Here is a 23,827-nt window from a genome sequence, read left to right on the forward strand (position 1 = left end):
GCTGGTTCAACATATGCAAATCAATAAACATAATCCATCACATAAACATAACCAACAACAAAAACCACATGATTACCTCAATAGATGCAGAAAAGGCCTTCGACAGAATTCAACAGCCCTTCATGCTAAAAACTCTCAATAAACTAGGTATTGATGGAACAAATCTCAATATAATAAGAGCTATTTATGACAAACCCACAGCCAATATCATACTGAATGGGCAAAAACTGGAAGCATTGCCTTGAAAACTGGCACAAGGCAAGGATGCTTGTCTCAGCACTACTATTCAACATAGTGTTGGAAGTTCTGGCCAGGCCAATCAGGCAGGAGAAAGAAATAAAGGGTATTCAATTAGGAAATTAGGAAGTCAAATTGTCTCTGTTTGCAGATGACGTGATTGTGTATTTAGAAAACTCCATCATCTCAGCCCAAAATCTCCTTAAGCAGATAAGCAACTTCAGCAAAGTCTCAGGATACAAAATCAGTGTGCAAAAATCACAAGCATTCCTATACACCAATAACAGACAAACAGAGAGCTAACTCATGAGTGAACTCCCTTTCACAATTGCTTCAAAGAGAATAAAATACCTAGGAATCCAACTAACAAGGGATGTGAAGGACCTCTTCAAGGAGAGTTACAAACCACTGCTCAATGAAATAAAAGAGGACACAAACAAATGGAAGAACATTCCACGCTCATGGATAGGAAGAATCAATATCATGAAAGTGGCCATACTGCCCAAAGTAATTTATAGATTCAATGCCATCCCCATCAAGCTACCAATGGCTTTCTTCACAGAATTGGAAAAAACTGCTTTAAAGTTCATATGCAACCAAAAGAGAGCCTATGTTGCCAACACAATTCTAGGCAAAAAGAACCAAGCTGGAGGCATCACGCTACCTGACTTCAAACTATACTACAAGGCTACAGTAACCAAAACAGCATGGTATTGGTACCAAAACAGAGAAATAGAACAATGGAACTGAACAGAGCCCTCAGAAATAATGCCACATATCTACAGCCATCTGATCTTTGACAAACCTGACAAAAACAAGAAATGGGGAAAGGATTCCCTATTTAATAAATGGTGCTGGGAAAACTGGCTAGCCATATGTAGAAAGCTGAAACTGGATCCCTTCCTTACACCTTATACAAAAATTAATACAAGATGGATTAAAGACTTAAATGTTAGACCTAAAACCATGAAAACCCTAGAACAAAACCTAGGCAATACAATTCAGGACATAGGCATGGGCAAGGACTTCATGACAAAAACACCAAAAGCAATGGCAACAAAAGCCAAAACAGACAAATGAGATCTAATAAAACTAAAGAGCTTCTGCATGGCAAACAAACTACCATTAGAGTGAACAGGCAACCTACAGAATGGGAGAAAATTTTTGCAATCTACCCATCTGACAAAGGGCTAATATCCAGAATCTGCAAAGAACTCAAACAAATTTACAAGAGAAAAACAAACAACCCCATCAAAAAGTTGGCAAAGGGTGTGAACAGACACTTCTCTAAAGAAGACATCTATACAGCCAACAGACACATGAAAAAATGCTCATCATCACTGGTCATCAGAGAAATGCAAATCAAACCACAATGAGATACCATCTCATGAGAGTTAGAATGGCAATCATTAAAAAGTCAGGAAACAACAGATGCTGGAGAGGATGTGGAGAAATACGAATGCTTTTACACTGTTGGTGAGAGTGTAAATTAGTTCAACCATTGTGGAAGACAGTGTGGCGATTCCTCAAGGATTTAGAACTAGAATTACCATTTGACCCAGCAATCCCATTACTGGGTATATACCCAAAGGACTGTAAATCATGCTACTATAAAGACACATGCATATGTATGTTTATTGTGGCACTGTTCACAATAGCAAAGACTTGGAACCAACCCAAATGTCCATCAATGATAGGCTGGATTAAGAAAATGTGACACATATACAACATGGAATACTATGCAGCCATAAAAAGTATGAGTTCATGTCCTTTTCAGGGACATGGATAAAACTGGAAACCATCATTCTCAGCAAGCTATCACAAGGACAGAAAACCAAACACCACATGTTCTCACTCATAGGTGGGAATTGAACAATGAGATCACTTGGATACAGGGAGGGGAACATCACACACTGGGGCATGTCAGGGGTTGGGGGGCTGGGGGAAGGATAGCATTAGGAGAAATATCTAATGTAAATGATTAGTTGATGGGGGCAGCAAACCAACATGACACATGTATACCTATGTATCAAACCTGCACGCTGTGCACATGTACCCTAGAACTTAGAGTATAATAAAAAAAAAAATCAGTGGTTCATTCTCAATCTTAAGAGAAAAGCATTCACTCTTTCACCATTGCGATGTTAGGTTTAGCTTTTGTTTGAATCATCTTGAGATAAGATAAAATATATATAAGATATATATGTATAAGATATATATATATATTTTATGACAGTACTACACTCTCTTGATTATTGTACCTTTGTAGTAAGTTTTAATATTGGGAAGTATTAGTCCTCCAACTTTGTTGTTCTTTTCCAAGATTGTTTTAACTATTTGGGGTAACTTGCATTTCCATACAAAATATTGTAAAAATTTTAGGATCATCTTGCCAATTTCTATTTTAAAAATGCAGCTGGAATTTTGATAGGGATTTTGTTGAATCTATAGATCAATTTGGAGAGTTTTGTCATCTTAACAATATTAAGTCTTCTAATCCAAGGACATGGAATGTCTTTCCATTTGCTTAGGTTTTCTTTAATTTCTTTCAACAATGTTTTGTATTTTTCATTTTATAAGTTTTCCACTTATTTTGTTAAATTTATTCCTAAATATTTTGTTTTTTGATGCTATTGTAAATGGAATCAATTTCTTAATTTAATTTTTGGTTTGCTTACTGCTACTGTATACAAATAAAATTGATATTTTGTATAATGATCTTGTACCCTGCAACCCTATTTAACTTGTTTATTAGTTCTAATTATTTTTAGTGGATTCCTCAGGATTTTCTGGACACTGGTCATGTCATCTGCAATTAGAGATTATTTAAATTCTTTCTTTCCAATCATGGTGGCTTTTATTTCATTTTCTTGCATAATTGTCCTGGCTACAGCCTCCAATACAATGTTGACTAGAAACGACAAAGGTGTTCCTAATCTTAGGGGGAAATCTTTTAGTCTTTCACTATTAATTATGACGTTAGCTGTGGGTTTTTCACAGATGCTCTTTACCACGTTGATGAATTTCCTTCCTATCTGTAGCTTGTTGAGTGCTTTATCATAAAAGGGTGTTAAATTTTGTAAAAAGTCTTTCTCTGTGTCTATTGAAATGATCATGCGGTTTTGTCCTTTATGGTATTGAAGTGGTATATTACATTAATTGATTTTGCAGATGTTAAAACAACCTTGAATTCCTGGGATGAATCTCGGTAGGTTATAATTGCGTAATCCTCTTTTATTTGTTATTGGTTTCATTTGGCTATTTTTTTTGTTTTTGTTTTTTATTTGTTTGTTTGTTTTAAGGCAGTCCCCCCCTCTACTCCTAGTTTTCTGGGAGGTAGGTTTGGTTTTTTTTTTTATTGTCAGGAATGAATGTTAGATTTTATCAATTGCTTTCCTGCATCAATTGATAAGATTATATTATTTTTCTTATTTAACTTATTGATATGGTGGATTACAATGGCTGATTTTGTAATATTGAACTAACTTTGCATCCATGGAATAAACCGTAGTTGGTCATGATGTATAATTCTTTTCAAATAATGCTGAATTCTATTGACTAATATTTTGTTAAGAATTTTTGAATCATATTTATGAAGGATATTGGTTTGTGCCTTCTTTCTTTTTCTTTCTTTCTTCCTTTCTTCTTTCTTTTTTCTTTCTTTCTTTCTCTCTGTCCCTTTCTTTCTTTCTTTCTTTCTTTCTTTCTTTCTTTTTCTTTCTTTCTTCTTTCCTTCTCTCTCTCTCTCTTTCTGTCTTTCCTTCTTTCTTTTGTACTGTCTTTGTCTGGTTTTGTTATCAGAGAATAAATACTAGCCTCAAAAGTGAATTGGAAAGTGTTTTTCTCCCCTTTCCACTTTCTGGAAGACATTGTTGAGAATTGGTGTTAATTCTTCTTTGAATATTTGGTAGAATTCCTCAGTGAAAACTTCTGATCTTGGAAACCTTGTTGGGGGACTTTGAAATTACAAATTCAGTTTTCTCAAAAGTTATAGGTCTATTCAAATTATCTATTTTATATTGGCGGATTTGTGATGCATTATGCATTTCAAAGAATGATTCATTTCATCTACATTGTCAAATTAATGTGTATAGAATTGCTTGTACTACTCCATTTTATCCTTATAAGGTTTATAGGGTCTGCAGTGATATTTTCATTCAGATGTTGGTAATTTGTGTCTTCTCTCTTTTTCTTTATCAGTCTTGAAGGATCAATTCAGTCAATTTTCCTGATCTTTTCAGAAACCAGCTCTTGTTTTATTCATTTTCTCTATTACTTTTCTTTTTTTTTTTTTTTTTTTTTTTTTGACAGAGTCTGGCACTGTCACCCAGGCTGGAGTGCAGTGGCGCTATCTCTGCCCACTGCAAGCTCTGCCTCTCGGGTTCATGCCATTCTTCTGCCTCAGCCTGCGGAGTAGCTGAGACTACAGGCGCTGCCACCTCGCCTGGCTAATTTTTTGTATTTTCAGTAGAGACGGGGTTTCACCGTGTTAGCCAGGATGGTCTCGATCTCCTGACCTCGTGATCTGGCCTTGGCCTCCCAAAGTGCTGGGATTACAGGCATGAGCCACTGCACCCAGCCTACTTTTCTCTTTTCAACTTCACTGATTTCTGCTCATATATTTATTATTTTATTCCTTCTACTTACTTTGAGTTTATGTTGTTTTTCATTTTCCAGTTTCTTGAGGTGGGAGCTTGATTACTGATTCAAGACTTTTCCTCTTTTCTAATATATGCATTGAGTGCTGTAAATTTCCCTCTCAGCACTGCTTTAGCAGTGTCCCACACATTTTGGTATGTTGCATCTTCATTTTCATTCTGATCTGTAGGTTAGAAGTCCTGGCAGACTTGACAGGGCTTTCTGTTTAAAGTGTCAGCTGGGTTGGACTCATATCTGGAGGTTCTGTGGATGAATCTACTTCCAAGCTCATTCAGGTGTAGGCAGAATTCAGTTTCTTTGGGTTGTAGATTTGAAGTGCCCATTTCCTTGCTGATTGTCTGCTAACAGTCACATTCTGCTCCTAGAAGCCACTTGAATTCCTCCTTAGTGACCCACTCCATCCTCAAAACCATCAACTAGCAATCTCGCATGTCAAAATATTCTCATGCCTCAAATCTCCCTGACTTCCTCTTCCATTTATCAGTCAGAGAAAACCATGTTATTAAAGGGTTCCTATGATGAGATTACACACACTCAGATAATCTGTTTTGCCATGTAATGTAACATAATCATTGGAGTAATTTCTCATCATGTTGATAGGTTCCACCCACACTCAGAGGGGAGGGGATTATACAGAAGCAAGGGTCATTTGGGTGGTCATAGTTAAAATTCTCCCTACCACAGTAATTATCTAATTCAAAGAAAAATATTGGGAAAATGGTATGACCAAAATATTGAGGAGTGCATGACAACAGTTTGGGACCCAACGGAGTAGTTCATTTTAAGGTCCATTCCAAATTCTATGATTCTGTAGTAGGGAAGTCATGGAATATTCTGCTTTTCTGTCTATTGTAGGGGCCAAGGGATAACTTTCCCCTTGGCCTTCTGAAGGTTCCCTGAAAAATCAACTCATAAAAGGCAGATGGATAGGAGAAAAGACATACACATTTATTTAACATACGTGTACATGGGAGCATTCAGAATGAAGACCCAAAGATACAGAGAAAATTTTCCATTTTATGCTTAGGTCAAAAAAGTATGGACAGCCATGTAGAAATATGATTAGACATAAAGAGCATAATCCAATGCAATAGACTCAGTGGGGAAATACATCAAAGCCTCTCTGTCTAGATTCTTCTAGGCCTCTCTGAACATGAATTCCTTTCTTCTGGGTGTGGGGCATGACCCTCTCTGGAACAGAGATCTTATGACCTGCAGTCAAACAAGGTAGGTCAGATCGTTTCTTTGTGGTTAGTTTATACACAGAAAGACAGAGGGAAAGTTAGAGTAATATTTTTAGGTTTCATGGCTGGATTTGGGGAGAAGGGGTCGGTTTCTATCACTCGTCTTAGGGAAAAGAGATTCTAGTTTCTGTGGCTAGCCTCCAGGGAGGATGGGATTGAGAGACAAGAGGGCAGGAGAAGGTCAGAGAATAACATTTGCTTCTGAGGCCTTCATTTTGGGGTACTGTTTTCTGAGCTCCAACACTCCAGTGAGGTGAGGTACAGCAAAAACCAGAGGCCAGTATATTCTTCAAAAATATCAAGGTCATGAAAGATAAGAAAAACTGAGAAACTGTTTCCAATTAAAGGAGACTGAAGAGATATGGAAACTAAAGTTAAGAATTCATTCATATTTGGATCTTTTACTAAATAATTTTTGACCTTTTGTTCTAAAGGTTGACATTGGGATAATTGGTGACATTTGAAAGAGGTTTTTAGATTAGATCATAATGTTGCATGAATATTAATTTCCTGATTTTGATAATTGTCTTGTGGTTATGTAAGAGAATGCTCTTGATTTTTAGAAACATGAACTAAAGTATTTAAAGATAAAGGGGCATGATCTCCATCTTACTCTCAAATGATTGAGAAAAAATAGTGTGTGTGTGTGTGTGTGTGTGTGTGTGTACAGAAAAACAGAAAAGGATAAAGAAAATGTTGCAAAGGTTAACATTTGGGGAATCTGAGTGAGGAGTAGGTGGAAATTCCTTGTACTATACATTTATCCTTTCTACTAACAGAGCTTCAGATGAAAATCACAACCCTGGCCAACACCTTGATTTCAATGCAATGAGACCCTAAGTAGAAGATTCAGGCATACTGTGCCTGTACTTCTGACCCACAGAAACTGTACAAAAATAAATTTGTGTGTTTTTTAAAAGTGAGGCCAATGGTGTGTAAGAAGAATTTGAAGTGGGAAAAAAGGGTAGATTCAGGAGACATTATGGAGAGAAAATTGCCACAATATGGTGTTTTCCTTGGCTAGATATGGGTAGAGAGAGAAGAGTTGGGGATGATTCTGAAGTTGGGAGCCTAGAAATTGGGATAATGCTGGCAGAAAGAGGCAAATAGAGGGAGAGCTGGGTGGGAGAAAAAAAAATGATGTTTTAGGAATTCTGAGCTTGAGTGAACAGAGGACATGAGTAAAAGGGAACCATCTAGTGGAAAGGAATTGGTTAAGGATTGAAGCTGAACAGAGAGGTCAGGGCTGCAGCCAGAGGTTTGGGAGGCATCACCATTGTTTTGGATGTATTTGGAATCCCTGTTGTAAAGGGAAGAAAGAGGCTGAAAATAGAATGATATATTTGAGTCCACTCCTGCACACCAAGTTGGTTGTGAGGACTTGCACTGAAGACAGACAGATCTAGGTTTAAATCCTGGCTTTGCTCATGCCTAGCTCTGTGACGCTGAACAAGTGCCTAAACCTCTCTGAGCCTCTGCTTTTCTTTTATTCAGCTATGAAATTGTGACACTGATCATACCTGCCTTGTGGTGAGGACTAAATGAGATAACCTATATATAAAGCACTTAGCTCATCGCCTGGAACATAGGTTGAGCTGAAGAAATTGGGGTTATGATTGTTACTGTTGTTTCCTTTCATGTGGTTTTCTGCATTAGGCAGCCTTCTCCCAAAAAGAACCCTGACAATTCAGATCACTGTGTGTTTTGTTTTGTTTTGTTTTGCTGGTGGGAATGAGGCAAGGCGACCATAGCATGGCATCTTTTGCTTATGGAGGGCAGGTCCACAACCTGTTACTGAAAAGGGTGAACTTTTTCTTTTTCTGTCAATACGGGCAGATGAAGAGAAAAGCACAAGGAGCTCTAGGAAGGGAAAGTTGGAGCTGTGGCTAATGGAGCAAGGGCAGACCCCAAAGACTCATCTAGATCATCAGTGATTATTCATTCCTCCGAAGCCTTTCCTAGGCCATTCTGAGAAACACTGGAGGAAGTGGGATGGCATGATCTAGTGTGAGTGATGGGCACTGTGCACAAGGGGATGATTTGTATTTATGAAAGGTTCTTGGTGCCTAGGCTGCCTGATGCATGTCTAAAAAGGCAGTGGGTTCCAAGTCAATGTGCCTGGAGTGAGGAGATTTAGCTTCACCTGCTGGCACTGACTTTCCCTACAGAAGATGTAGCTCTGGGCACCACACTCCTAGCTTACACTTGATCCCTCCTGCTGAAGCAGTAATCAATCTGCAGTATTCTGCTATTAGATGTTAATGCAATCAAAGAGATCACAATGACCTTAAGATTTCCTGATTAATTCACTTTTTCCCCTAGTCAGCATTACCTTCTTTAATTTCTCAGCACTTGGCTCGTTTTCTCAGCTCACTTGGCTCTGTTTCATGCTCCAAGTACCTTTTTCCTCTACTGAGGAGAGGGTTTGGGTAGAGTGATGGCGTTCTGGGCTGCCTGGTAGTGGAAGATGGAGAATCCCTGTCCTTGAATAAAGGTGTACTACCCAAAAAGAAAGGTTTTGGGGTTTTGACAAAAAGCAATCTTAGAAAAGGACATTTGGAAATGGTAAGAGAAAGACAGAGAGAGAGAGAGAGTGAGAGAGGATGTGTGTGTTTGTGTGCATGTGTGTGTATGTCTGCGTGTGTGTGTGTGTGTGAAAGAGAGAGAGAGAAATCTTGAGAAACTGGTAGGAACAAAGTAAAATTATTATTTCCTCTCAAGTCAAAGAAGGTACAGAAAGAAAACTGCCGAGGTGAAGATACATATCAGGGATTACCAATTTTCCAGAGCCCCCCACGCATAAAGTGCTTTAAGATCCTCAGTGAGGAGAAGCTTAAGATACAGAGACTGATTGATCTGCCACCACAGGTGGGCAGCTGGAGTTGATACAAGCTGCCCAAAGCAGAATTTGTGATTTTTTTCTGCAAATACATTCCTCTTCCAGTCAACCCCACTCAGTAAATGGCACTACCGCTCACCTGGTTGCTTAAGTCAAACTCCTGGTGGTTATCCTGAGTTCTTCTTGTTCCCTTACACATCACATCCTAGTCATCAGCAAATCCTGTTCATTTACCTTGAAAATATTTACTGAATTTCATCACTTTTCACCACCTCCTCAGCCATTAGCTAGTGTGAGCCACAATCATCTCTTTCCCAAACCACTGCAACAGCCCCCTAAATAATCTACTTGCTGCCGCTCTTACTGCCAGGCCTGCCATGTATGGATGTTCAGGTTGTATACTACACAAGGGCACCATAGCTATGGGTGTGCCATTTATATCACAGACACATACATACTTACATAAGATTGTGCAGATGGGTGCAGACATTCTGGGCTTCTTGGCTCTAAGTCTGAGAACAGCGGAAGAGAGCCTGCTCCTACTTAAAACTGTACCAGTGCACATGGCCTTGCATAGACTCAGGAAAGCACAATCACACACACACATACACACACATATACATCCATAAATGTACATACTCAGTGGCACACACAAGTGGACTCTATCCTACCCAAGCCCTGGGTGTCCCCTGAGTTTACTTCTCTCTCTACTACCCATTGTTCCCACAGGCTGAAGTCCCATCCCTCCCACTTCCAGCTGCCTCAACTGGAGAGGGGATAGAACAGTGGGGTGCAAAGTGTTGTTGATGGTGCATCTATTCCAGTGACAAGAAATGCATGAATGAGAGGAATAATATGGGTGCTCACAACACAGACTGCTGCCCACCATGACTCTGGCAAACTTTCTTGGGCAGGACTTAAATTTGTTTAGGTTGTACAAGAAAAGACTAACATAATTTTTGTCGTCATTTTTAAAATGAGGAAGGGGTGTCTTTTTTGTGATTCACACAGACACTGTATCAGATAGTGGCAGCCTTACGCCCCCCCGCCCCTGCCAAATCTCAACTCCAACCAATCTCTACTCTATATAACAGTCACTAAGAACTTTAACAAACAGGCTGGGTACAGGGGTTCAAGACTGTAATTCCAGCACTTTGGGAGGTCAAGGCGGGCAAATCGCTTGAGCCCAGGAGTTTGAGACCAGCCTGGGCCATGTGGTGAAACCCCATCTCTACTAAAAATACAAAAATTAGCCAGGCGTGTTGGTGCACACCTGTAGTCCCACCTACTCAGGAGGCTGAGGTGAGAGGACCGCTTGAGCCCTGGAGATCGAGGCTGCAGTGAGCTGAGAAAATTAAAAAAATAACTTTAACGAACACTTGAGTATGTTGATCCTTTGCTTAAAGTCTTCCATTTATATTTTAATGTTTTTAGGATAAAGATAAAACTCCTTAGATGGCCTACAAAGCTTGAATGATCTGGCCCCTGCCTTCCTCTGCAACCTCATCTCATATCACCGTCCCTCTCATGACTGCCCCAAACCCCACCCACACTGATTTTCTGTCCCTTGAGTTCACCAAGCACATATCATTGTATTTCTTGTTTATCTGCCTCCCCCTTCCTCCTACCTCCCTGCTTCTAGAGTGTTAACTCTGTTAAGCAGGGACTTTGTCTTTTTCATCATTATGTCTTCATCACCTAGCACAGTTCCTGGCATTTAATAGGTGGTCAATAAGTATTTGCTGAGTGAATAAATAAGTGAACAGGAAAATGAGCAATTTTGCTCCCTATTCCACTCATTGGCTCTAAGATGAACCTCAGCTCAGCCTCATCTCTAGTGTGCTTTGAGATCCTCTGGTGAAATGAGATGGCCAGAAAATGCAAGGTTGTTAAACATCAGAAAGTTGCAAGACCAGTTTGGTCAGGAGGAATAATAATCAGTATAACCAGCACTTATTGAGATATTAGCATGTGCTGGGCATTGCTCTAGGCTTTTTTCTCATTTAATCTCCACAGTAACCTTATAAGGTATTTCCTAGTATAGAATTATCCACATTTGATGATGAGCAAACTGAAACCCAGGTGATTCAGTGACTTGGATGCAGACACAGGCAGTTCGATTCAAAGCTTTCTTTTGTGTTGTGTGAGAATGAGAACAGTCTCATTTCCACTGATTTCTTTTTCAAACCACCCTAGGATTATCCCTCTACCCCCTGGCTTCTCTTCAATCTCATAATCTTGAATCCAGCCCTGAGGAGCAGGTAGAAAAGAGCCACATACTACATTGGTAAGCTGCAGTGAGTGTAGGTCTAGTTAGTGTCCCCATAGGGTAGCAGCTACTTTGATGATTGATAATATAAATTTAAAAGCTGAGATATCCTGTACTATCTTGATACTGAAATCAATAAAACCATCAAATCCTAAGCCAGCCTCACCAAACTAAAAGGGAGTTGCAACCACAAAGCAAATTTAACACCTCTTGGAATCTTTCTGACATCACATGAAGCACTACCTCTGAGGTGAGAATGGCATTAGCTTGAAGCTCTACAGGGCTGAAACCTTAGCTATTACAGGGCTGGATTGTATCTGCCACCTTCACATGGGAAGAGAAATTGACATGGGGGGAAGAGACAACTGACTAGGCAGTCTTTGCAGCTCTGACTGTGCATAAAGAGAATGAAAAATAAAACAAGAGAGGGAAAACACAGCATAATCCTCATTGTTAAGATGTTAGCATGCTCATGGGTATAACAGAAATTACTGTTCTTCATCTCACCTTATGATTCCCTTTAACAAAAGACAACCATTGAAAACACAATTTGAGGCCAGTTTACCCCTTCATGCTCAGAGCCTGAATCACAAATTCATGGGCTGTATTAAATGCTTTCCCCACTTATTTTATCAGATTCTTAGAACCAGAGAAGGAACCTAATAGAATATCTGGTTCAACTAATTCACACTTTCTAGATAGGGAGACTGAGGCCAAAAGAAAGGGGTCTTGATTTCATTTTCACCAAGTGTACGTGTGTGTGTGTGTGTGTGTGTGTGTGTATGTGTGTGTCCATTCGTGTGTTGCATGAGTGGGAGGTTTGCTTCAGGAACTGTTAAGGGGAGAGATGGAAAGTTCTGTATTCTAAAAGGAAAGGGGTGAAAAATGTTAGAATCAATACAGTGTTTGATAAATAACTAGTAATTTGTCACATAAACATATACACACTACAAACACCACTGTCTGTGGCAGAAACAGAGGGATGTTCTCAACAGAGGGAGGGTCTCAGCCAAGAAGGCTAAATGAGGGCCATTCATCCTTTCAGACCCTTTCTGCCATTGGCAAAGATTGGTCCAGTCCACTGCCTAGGTTTTCTGTGGGCTCTCAACATTTTGCTCAGCAGAGACTTCCCAAGGCTGCTTCACTAGTGGCTGGTGGCATTTAACCTCTGTGGGAGGGATGGAGCTTTTTCTTTTCATCATGGAATCCATTATTTTTCTTTGAAGCATAGTGCAAAGCTTCTTACAAATTGCATGGCAAAAATAGAAATGCAGCCAGTTCTCAGCACAGCCTTGTGGAAGTCGGGGCAACCTGTCCCTCAGGCAGTGTGGATGGAGAGTGTGTTCATTTCTGAACTTGATGGTAAATCCTATGGGGAAGGAGGCAGAAAGCAACCCATCCCTTCCTCTTCTCCCTTAAAGGGAACTAGACCTAAAATGTGTTGGAGCTGTGAGCCCTGGAGAAAGCCAGCCCAATTGCAGTATTAGACCCCGCCAGAGGGAGTCAGAGTGTGGCAGCTTGGCTGTGAACTTGCCGTGAGACCTGGAGTAAGTTGCTTCCCCTCTTTGGGTCTCTGTTTTTTCATTTAACCCTCATGCTTCACAGAATGATTGAAAGGTATAAATGTAGAGAAAATAGACCCACATATGCTTTGGAAACAATAAAAGCCTGATATTAGTACAAAATATTTTTATTGTCATTGTTTTATGTCTGCTCTTTGTCTCTGGTGGTTGACCTCGAATTTGGGTATCTGATCTGGAATTTGACTTGGCATAGAATATTTCAGGATAGGTCCAAGGCCTCTGGAGCTGCAGAAAGAAGAATTGTTGGAAGAGTCAATGCAGGTTGAACACTGGGCTCAAACAGACCCCTCACAAATCACAGCCCTGCTCCTTCATTAATCTCCCTGGGTATGTCTTCCAGCAGCCTATCGAACCTCTGAGCTTCAGTTTCCTCATCTCTAAAGTGGGGTTGTTGTGGGAATTTAAGTGAGATAATAAATGAAAGCTATTATGCTGAAGCACTGGTGTGGAGTATGCATTTGATAATAATTCTTTTTGATGTAATTTGCATCTGTGTGCTGAGAATAACCGTGATTCCTTAATGTCAGTGCACAGCTAGTCCTTGTTAAAACATACAGATTCCTGGGCCTTGCCCTAAAGAAATTCTGATTCCATAGGTTTGGAATGGAGAACAAGAACATGTGTTTAACAAGGACTCCATGGTATTCTGATGTGGGTCAAATTTGGAAACCATTGGTGTAGAGCACTGTTATTCAAGCTGCCAATTGTTACCCACTGCTCAGAAAATCAATTTAGTGGATAGTGACCAGCATTAAACACACATACAGGAATGGAATGGGAAATAACAGGGTACACTGCACACAGTAAGGGTAAATATTGAGTTATAAAATGTTTATAATTACATATAATTTTAAATATAAAGACAGTTATATTTATCATTTATAATATAGTTGTATATACATCGTTTGTGTGTATGTGTATATATATACATGCAAACATTTCATGAGGCAATACTTACCCTCACTGTAGATACCTTGACATTGGACAAAATTATTTGAAATACTCATTTCTTATTTGGAGAAACTGGCATCCAGAGAATTAATCTGTCAAGTCTCAGGTAAGACAAGAAATGACCAACAAGGGAATGGAGTAGGATCCATTTCTCCTCTCTCCCCATCTCTCCCATGCTATTCTTGGATCAACAGACTTGGTGGTTCTCTAATTAGAATCAGTTCTAATATCATATAATGGCCCTGGCCTGAAATGTAAGGGCAAGTTAGGGAGGTGGCTGCAGGTATCAGGCTAATGGCATTGACCCCATTAGACAGAAAATGCATCTGGGTTTATGGGATGTTTAACTGCTCTTGGTTAGTGAAGGCTTTGTATAAGTGTGCCAAGCTCTTGTCCAAACAACTGCTCCTCCTTTCCTTCTCCCAGACTTTGATATTGATTTTACCATTTGAAACTCTTTTGTTGCCTCTGTAAAATCAAATAATTAGCTTAAAACTATCCTTCCGGTCACATCAACCAGCATCATCTTTTCAGTCCTGACTTGATATGTTGAAGATGTTAGCACCCCTAACCTTTCATCCACATGCTCTGTCTAAAGGGAGCAGCTATTTCTGGGTTCCAGTTCATTATGGTCCTGTGGGAATGTGGTCACTTTGCCAGTGAGGCCTTCTGTGTCTACCCTCTGTGATACTCTAGGCCTTGCAGGAACCTACTACTCTTACCATTTCAAAACTCTTCATCTCCTACCTGACTTTGTATTTTCCTGATGGTACTTATCATACAACTTAACATAGTATATTTTAAATAATAAACAGATAATGAAAATAATCCCATGTGTCCAGATATTTTTTTCTAGGAAGATTGAAAATCAAATTTTATGTGAAGTTTTCCAATTTTTAATGCTGCCAGATATTTTGATTTTTCTAGAGAGCTTGGACATCTGAATATTCATGTAAAATCTTCTAATTTTTCAATGTCGGTTACCAGTTCATAGAAAATTTAAATACTATTTGCACCAAAGAAAATATGTTTGTGATCCAGATAGAGTCCAAGGTTCACCCTATTGTGATCTGTGTCATAGATCTGTAGAACACTGGTGCTGTGAGAAGCCTTATAAATTGGCAGCTTCTAATGAGGAAGTACAGCCTCAGAAAGATTAGGTATCTTCTGCATTATCACACAGCTGGCTTGTAGCAGAACTGGATCTCGAACCCAGCTTTCCTGCCTCCTAGTTGCTCTGTCATAGTCACCATGCTGGCTGCCTCCCTTCTGCTGAGGGTTGAGTTAATCTGCTCTGTGTAGAGGACAGCTTTCAGTCTTCAGTCCCCTCCTCCTAAAGAATATAACAGACGCATCACCACCCATCTGATAATCCCCAGGCACTTCTCACCAGAGTGTATGAATTTACCTGCCTTCCCAATCTCAACTGAGGATATTGCCTCTTGGCGCTCTTTATTGCTTTTGCTCCAGTGATAGAATCAAGACAAGGTCTTTATAGGAATGTTATTGTCATTGCTCCCAGACAGCGGTGTCTTCCGGCAGAGTCATAGAGTCGGTGTGGTCTAATGCAAAGAGTCTGGGGCTCAAAGTCCAGACAGCTGGGCTCAATTCTCAGATATGTGACCTGAGACAACTTATTTAGCCTCTCCGGCCCTCAATTTCCTTAACTGTAAAAATGAGAAAAATAAGATCTGTCTCTCTTGTGTCTCAGAGCTGCTGTGAGGCTAAAGTGAGATGATATGTATAAGAGCACCTTGGAAACAGATAAACATTTTACAACGATGAGGGTATAGTATCATTAAATCAGCAAAATAATGATTAAGCACCTACTATGTGACAGTGAACATACCATTTATGCAGGGCATGCCAAGAAGCATAGGCCTATCTGCCTCCATGAGCTTATAGTCTACCTGAGAAGAAGGGACATAGCTGAGTGGGAAGAGAGCCAGCACTGCAAAGCTAGAGACCAGGGCTGAAGGAAATGTATTGACTGTAGAATGAGAGAAAGAAATTGTGGTAGAAAGGGGTGACCATGGAAGGATTCCTGGAGGGAGTTGCATTTAAACTAAGCTTTGGAATAAAAATTCACAGGCTAGGGCTGGCAGGAGTTAAAAAAAAAAAGGATATTCTTCTACTGGTCAGGGGCAACAGCACAAATAAGGGCTGAAATCACAACGTATGCTGGAGGTCTAATCTACATGGAGAGAAGGGTTCAAGTAGTGGCTCTCAGATTATTGCTTATCCAGCTTTTTCACTGGCCTAAAACGCAAAAGAGAAAGTCAAGGGATGCTTGCTATAAAGCCAAGGTGGGGCCAGGCACGGTGGTTCATGCCTGTAATCCCAGCAATTTGGGAGGCTCAGGGAGGCATATTTCTTGAGCCCAGGAGTTCGAGACCAGCCATTGGCAACATAGCAAAACCTCATCTCTACAAAATACACAAAAATTAGCTGGGTGTGGTGGTGCAGGCCTGTAGTCCCAGGTACTCAGGAGGCTGATCTGGGAGGATCGCTTGAACCCTGGAGGCAGAGGTTACAGTGAGCCACTGAGATTGCACCACTGCACTCCAGCCTGGATGGCAGAGCCAGACCCTGTCTCAAAAAAAAAAAAAAAAAAAAAGAAAAGAAAAAGAAAACAAACCAAGGCAGAGGTTAAGTGTGGGCACAGGTTTGGTTAATTACATCACAGGAGGGCCTAATACTATAAAATGATCATAATGATTATTTCTGCCTCATAGGGCTTTTCTCAGCTTTAAATTACATGATGTGTGTTAAACATTTAGCATAGCACCTGATACATGATTAGTACTCAATAAATGTTAGCTATCATCATCATCACCAGTTTTCATCTTATACTGAAGTTAGGGGACAATAACATGGGCTTTGGAATCTGTCTAATATTAGTTGTGTAGCCTTGGTCGAGTCACATCACTTCCTCGTTTCCCAGTTTCCTGGTCTTTAAAATGGGAATGACAGTAGTGCCAACTGAAAAGGGCTATTGTGAGGATTAAATGAGTTAATCCAAGTAAAGTACTTATCACCATGCCTGGTACATGATAAGCATTCAATAGATGTTAGCTGCTACAGTTATTATGGCCAGTTGACCATTAAGGTAATATGACAGCATAACTAAAACATGAGAAAATTGAGAAAAATAGGCAATCATGCCAAACCTTACTACTAAGACACATCTTGTTATTATTTTTGGATTCGGTTCTTAAATTTAAAATTTCTTTTGTTGAGAAAATCAAGACTGCAGGAGATGGCATGGATTTGGGATGCAGCAGGCATTTCGTTAAACACTTAATAAGTAACTACTGTGTGCTAGCCAGTGTTCCAGAAGCTGAGATATGACAAGAAAAAAAAAAACACACAGGACAGGCATTATTCCTGTATTTAAGGAATTTATAGCCCAATAGAGGTAGTATGGAAAACAAAATAATAAATATAAAATATTGTGTTATGTGATATTAAGTACTATGGAAAAAATCTTCAGATGGGGTGATAAGGAGTTGTAAAATGGTCAGGAGTGGTGAGGGAGGGTTAGAGAGTGAACCCTGCAGAGCCTATAATTTTAGAGGGTGGTCAGGGTAGGCCTCACCAAGAAGGTAATCTTTTGAATCCAGCCCTAAAGGAGGTGAGGGAGTAGGTCATGTAGGTATCTCAGGGAAGAGCATTGGGAGCAGAGAGAACAGGAAGAGCAAGGTCTTTGAATCAGGAGGATACCTGGCATTTATGAAACTGCCAAGAAGCCCATGTTGCAGCAATGGAGTGAATGAAGGGAAGAGTAATGGGATGGGAGGTCAGAGAGGTCACAGAGACAAGTTTGTTAAGGGCATTGACTGCCATTTCCAGGGAGTGAGATGGAAAGCCACGGAGGAGCTTGTTCAGTGAAGGACATGACCCAACTTATATCAGCTATTTGGCCCTCCTATAAGCAGTGGGTTTTGACCCCATAGATCCTGGGCAATAATAAACAAGAGGCAGCAACTCCACCATTCCCTCAGAACTCTCCTTACCACTCTGTAGACTGCAGAGAGTGGACTTATTGATCCTGAGGGCGACACAGAGAGGAATTGATGGCACGGAGAATAGGGGAAAAAGATGTAATCTCTTAGAGCTGAAAGGGACTCAGTTAGTGCAATTCTGCCACCGGGCATCTGTTCATTCCGCCTCGACTAAAACCGTCACTGCCTTATCAGCTTGCTCAGCCTCTTCTTGTAGGACCTTCTCAAGGTCAGAAAGCCTTTTGATGGGTTTACTGAAAATCTGCCTCCTTTTCACCACCGGGTGGCAGTAGTCCTGGTTCTATCACCTGAGCAACCCAGAATAAGTGCATACCTTCCGCAGGAAAATACTTGAGATTTGAAGGCAGGTGGATATCTTATATATCCCCCAACGTTTCTCCTTTACAGGCCCTATTGTCTCTTCTACCTTCAAGAGTAACTCCTATTATAGAATGGTTTTCTTTTGTCAATCTTGCAACCCTCTTCTGGAGGTTTTCCACTTTCTTAGTGACTCTCTTAAAATGTGATGTCTAAAATTGAACAGGAGACGGTAGGAGTGAACAGAGGAGGTTACAGTGCAATGATTATATTCTAGGATCTAGAAACTGTACTTTGATTAATGCAATCTAAAATTGTGCTCTGTTTTTAGCAACTAAATAATTTAGGTACATTAAACTGTTGGCTCGAATTGTGCTTGTGGGTCAATTCAAGCCCCTTGATCTTTTTTAGTTTCTTTATTTGTTTGATGTGAATTGCTGTGAAGCCACACTTCCCCTATTTTGGCATCACAAAATGGACTTTTAAAATTTGAATTGATGATTTTTTTTCTTTATCTCATTTATATTTCACCATTTAAATTTTAGCCCAGTATTCCAACCCGTCTGAGCTTATTTTGAATCTCAATTTTGTTCTTCAACATATTCCGACATCCCTGCCAGGTTTGGGTCATCTTAAAACACAGTAAGTACATTTTTTGTATCACCTAAGTTATTAACAAAAATGAAAAAGTCTTGTGGCCCTTCTCTGGAGAACTTCTGCTGGATTGCCAATCCATTTGACTGTATTATAACTTGATCAATATGTTACTATCTTGCTTTAGTTCATTCATGAGAAAGTTCTGAGACAAATTCAAATGCATGGCTAAATCCAAGATATGTTGTCAATGCAAAAGATAGCATGGATGAAGGTGATCTAAGATAGGATGTTTTTGTTTTGCAAAATGGAAATTCTAGTATTGTTTTTTCCAATTATAAGGTGATATTGGCTTGTTGTAAAGGTCAACAGCATACATAAGTATACAAAATAAAAAGGGAAATTTCCTCTGTAATTCTGTGCACCGACACTGTACTAGATAACTATGGTTGACAGTTTTATGCATATATAAACACAGATCTAGGGTTTTACTGGGATCATGATATAGAGACTGTTACATGACCTGCTCTTTTCACTTACAATCCTTTGGAAACGTCTGTCCTTCTCAGAAAGTACAGTTTTAGCTCCTTCTTTTAAACAATGATATAGTGTTCTTTTCTTTGGATGTTTCATAATTTATCTCATCAATCTCATATTGATGGGCATTTAGATCATTGGCAATTTTTGCCGTTACAAGCTGTATTACATGTTGAATTGTCTTTGCTGGCTCGATGAGATGTTGTGCTAGATGCTGGTTGTTGCCTTCTCTGTATTTCCCATCCTCTTGTCCTTTTCAGATATTGTTGTCAATGTCCTAAATGCCAAAGGGCTGCTTCCGCCTAAGAACTAATGAGGGGGCCAAATTACTGCTCATCATGGTTTGAGTTTGAAAATCTATACTTGCCCTACTTTCGAGTGTGTTTAAGGCTTTTTGAGCTGCCAGGGGCTTTTAGAGGATCAAGGCACCCCAAGATCAAGCCTTGAGGGACAGACAGGCTTGATAGGAGGCTGCAACCCCTGTTTGGCACATGTGAAGTGGTTAAGGGCAGAAAGGAGAAGGAGAACTGCCTTGCCATTGGGCCACAATTCCTTGTTATACACCCTCAGCCCTGACCAAGCAGGACACTTGCTGGTCCCTGAATAAGCTCCTCCTTTTTCATGTTCACACCTTTATTCCTCCACAGGGTCTTCCTCCTTTCACACGTGTACCTCCCAGAACAAGGTAGGAGCCATCTGCTCTGAATTCCCAGAATGCTTTAAAACCATGGGCTTGGGAGTTGAACCAATGTTTGAATATCAGAGCTTGGCAGTTGAACCTAGCTCTGTGATTTTTGGATAAGTCTTTTATCCTTTCTGGGCCTAGTTATCCTCATCTATGGAGTGATGATATGCCTATATATTTTGAAACACCTAGCCCAGTGCCTGGCTTAACAAACGTTTGCTGTTATTATTATCATAATTACCATATGTGATTATATTACCTACTCCACTGTTGTGAAAATTAAATGAGAACATATGTAAAGCACACAACACAGTGCTCAGCCTAAAATGGGTATTAAATAAATGATGGCAATTACTGATTGTATTCATATCTTCCTTTGGATACTTATCTTACTCTCTTGTGTTTCTCCTATTTGTGTTTACGTCTTGATCTCCTCCTTTAATTAATAAGTTCCTTCAAAAGCACAGTGTTTGTCCTCTTCCCTCCTCCTACCCCTCTCCCCTAGAAAGCATAAAAAAACCAGTGTTGGGGGTTAGTAGGGCTCTTTAAAATTTAGGTGCCGTCAGTGAATGCCACCATCACTTTGTCTAAGCCCCTTTCTGATTGGATTGTTTTCTAGTTAGAAAGCACTGTCTCATTAACAGATCAACTGGGCCCCCTTTCTAGGGCAAGTCATGGCATACATATTCCAACCCCTGAGCCACTGATCAGAATTAGCAAGCTATAGAATCTTAGCTTTGGAAAGATTTTCAGAAACCAATGGCTTTGTGTATGAGTTTACCTGGGCAGAATGGATTCATGTACCACTCTCAGGCCTCTGCTATCTAGATGGAAAGGAACAACATTAGGCCATTAGCCCAGTCCAGACCACTGTTGAGTCCCTCTTAGACTACCGAAACAGTCTCCTAGGCTTTTTCCTGCTTTCGCTCATGCCTCTACACAGCAGCAAGAGCAATCTTTAGAAAATAAAAAATCAGATCACATGATTTCCCTCCTCAAAACCCTCCCATGGCTCCCATTGCATGTAGTATAAATTCATATTTCCTTCCCATGGCCTAGAAGACCCTGAATAATCTGGCTCCTGTGCATCTCTCCACATTCATCCTGTTACACTCTTCCCCTTGCCCCCTGTGCACCACCTGCGCTGATCTACTGTTCTGAGGATACACCAAGCTCATCCCTGCTTCAGTGCTTTTTAATCTTGTTTTGACCCTCTACCAACAATTGAATGCCAGCCTTGCCCCAACTTCCCCATGTTTCTTTTCGTCCTTCAGGTTTCCATTTCAATGATACTTTCTCAGAAGAACATGAAAAGCCTTCCCTGTGCACCCTGTCTCAAGTAGGTTCTTGTCCCCACGTTATTCTCAAACTCATTGGTTCTCAGGCTTGCTTCAAATTGAGAATGACTCAGAGAGCATTAAAAAACAAAACAATGGCCAGGCCTCTTCTAGATAAAGTAAATCAGAATTTCTGAGAATGGAACTCAGCTATCTGTATTTCTAAATGCTCCTCAAGTGGTTTTAATGTGTAGCCAAGGTGGACAGCCTTTGTTTTATCTGTCAACTTGTTTATTTCATTCTTGGTGCTTATCACAAACTATAATTATTTTGCTTATTTTAGCAACTTATTTAGTAAATATTTATTATGCCCCTACATGTGCCAGGCACTACTCAAAACATGGAAATTAAACTAGTGGACATACTAAACACAAATCCCAACCATTATCAAACTTCAATTCTAGTGGAGGAGGCAGACAATAAACAAGATCAATAAAATATATAGTGAAATTTTTATAGTGTTCTAGACTAAATGGTTGTGTCTTCCCCACCAAATTATTGTGTTGACATCTTAACACCCAATATGATAGTATCTGAAGATGTGGCTTTTGGGATGCAGTTAGGGTTAGATGAGGTCATGAGGGCGGGGCTTTGATCTAATGGGATTAGTGCCTTGATAAGAAGAGACACCAAAGAGCCTGCTCTCTCTCTCTCTCTCTCTCTCTCTTTCCCCCACCACCCCACCACCCAACATGCACAAAGAAGTCATATAAGCATACAATGAGATGGTGGCTGTCTACAAGCCAAGAAAAGAGGCCTCAGAATGAAACTTACCTTTCTGGCACCTTGATCTTGGACTTCCAGCCTCCAGAACTGTCAGGGATAAATGTCTGTTGTTCAAGCCACCCAGTCTGTAGTATTTTGTTATGGCAGTCCAAGCACATTAAGACATATAGTATGTTAGAGAATGATGAGTGCTAGGGAGAAAAATAAACTAGATAATGGAGATATAAATTTTTTGGAGGAGAGAAACACTTTAGACAGAGTGACCTCGACAGATAAATCTTGAGTAAAGACCTGAAAGAAGTGACAGATATAGATCTGCAGCTATTTGGATGACGAACTTTTAAGGCAAAGAAGAGTCTGTGCAAAGGTCCTAAGACTGTATCATACCTAGTATGTTTGAAGAACAGCAAGGGGGCCAGTATGGCTGGAGGTTTGAAGACAAGGGGAAGAGTGGTAGGTGATAAATTCAGGAATTTAATGGGGTTGGGGGGGCAGGTGTTTGGAACTTTGAAGGTTATTGTAAGAGCTTTGGCTTTTACTGAGTAAGAAGGGGTATCATAGAGCAGAGGGTAATATCATCTGACTTAGATTTTAGTAGGCTTACTATATATGGTATGTTGAGAATACACTGAAGAGGGAAAAGAGTGGAAGCAGAAGAACCAGTTGGAGACTACTGTAATAATCCACGTGAGACATGATGGGGGCTCGAAGAAGGATGATAGGAATGGCAATGATATGAGAACCAATAAGAAATGGACACAAACTGTATGTGTTTTGAGAGATGGAGTATTTAGGATTTGCTGACAGACCTATAAATAGGACATGAGATAAAGTACCCAGTCAAGGATGATGCCATGGTTTTTAGCCTAGGCATCTATAATAATGGAGTTGCTATTTACCTGAGATGGGAAGAACTGTGGGAGAAGTAGGTTTTAGGGGAAATATCAAGGGATTAGTTTTCAACTTGTTAAGTTTGATGTGCAGCTGTGGTCTGAAAATTTGTGTTCTCCCCAAAATTTCTATGTTGAAATGCTAACCCCCAAAGTGATAGTATTAGGAGGTGAGAGCTTTGGGAGGTGATTAGGTCATCACGGAGGAGCCTCTACGAATGGAAGGGATTAGTACCCTTATAAAAGAGACCTGAGAGTGACCATTCACTCCTTCCACTACGTGAGGACACAGCAAGAAGATGCCGTCTATGAGAAAGCGGGCCCTCACCAGACACCACCAGCACCTTGATCTTGGACGTTCTAGCCTCTGAAACTGTAAGAAATACATTTCTATTGTGCATGTGCTATCCAGTTTATGGTATTTCATTATAGTATCCCAAATGGACCAAGACAGATGCCCATTAGACATCCAAGCTGGAGATGTCAAATAGAGAATTGAATATACAAACCTTGAATTCATAGGAGAGATCTGGACTGGGGTCAGAACTTTGGGAGTCATAAGACTGAATGATCACTTAGAGAATAAGTTCAGGTAGAAAACAGAAGTCCAGGGACTGAGCCCTAAACCACTCCAATGTCTAAAGGTTGGGCTGAAGTGCAACAAGCAAAGGAGACTGGAAAGAAGCAGCCAGAGAAGAAAGAAGAAAACCAATAGAATGTGGTTCCTGGAAACCAAGAGAAGGTGATTCAAGGAAGAGAGAGTGGTCACTTATGTCAAGCACTGCAGATAGCTCAAGTAAGATGAGAACTGAGAATTGGCTGTTGAATTTTGTAACAGAAAGGTCACTGGTGATCTTGATCAGAGCAGTGATAAAAGTGAGCTCAAGAGAGAAGGGAAGGAGACAATTTGGAGATTATAAGTATAAACAAATGCTTCAAGGTTTTAGTAAAATG

General features: G+C 40.1%; 1 protein-coding gene across 11 annotated transcripts in view; it reads left to right on the forward strand.

Moving 5' to 3' along the window:
- The window catches only part of PAK3 (p21 (RAC1) activated kinase 3), a 284,926-nt gene that overhangs the window by 30,479 nt on the left and 230,620 nt on the right, over positions 1-23,827 (forward strand). For 3 of the 11 annotated variants that reach the window (XM_063803778.1, XM_054676184.2, XM_054676185.2), the window contains exon 2: positions 18,650-18,746. The exons of the other annotated variants lie outside the window; for them this stretch is intronic. The gene's annotated coding sequence lies outside the window, so the exon portion shown is untranslated. The remainder of the gene's footprint in view (positions 1-18,649; positions 18,747-23,827) is intronic. 11 annotated transcript variants of the gene reach the window in all.

The sequence above is a fragment of the Pan troglodytes genome, chromosome X (genome assembly GCF_028858775.2).
Source record: "Pan troglodytes isolate AG18354 chromosome X, NHGRI_mPanTro3-v2.0_pri, whole genome shotgun sequence".
Lineage (NCBI taxonomy): Eukaryota > Metazoa > Chordata > Mammalia > Primates > Hominidae > Pan > Pan troglodytes.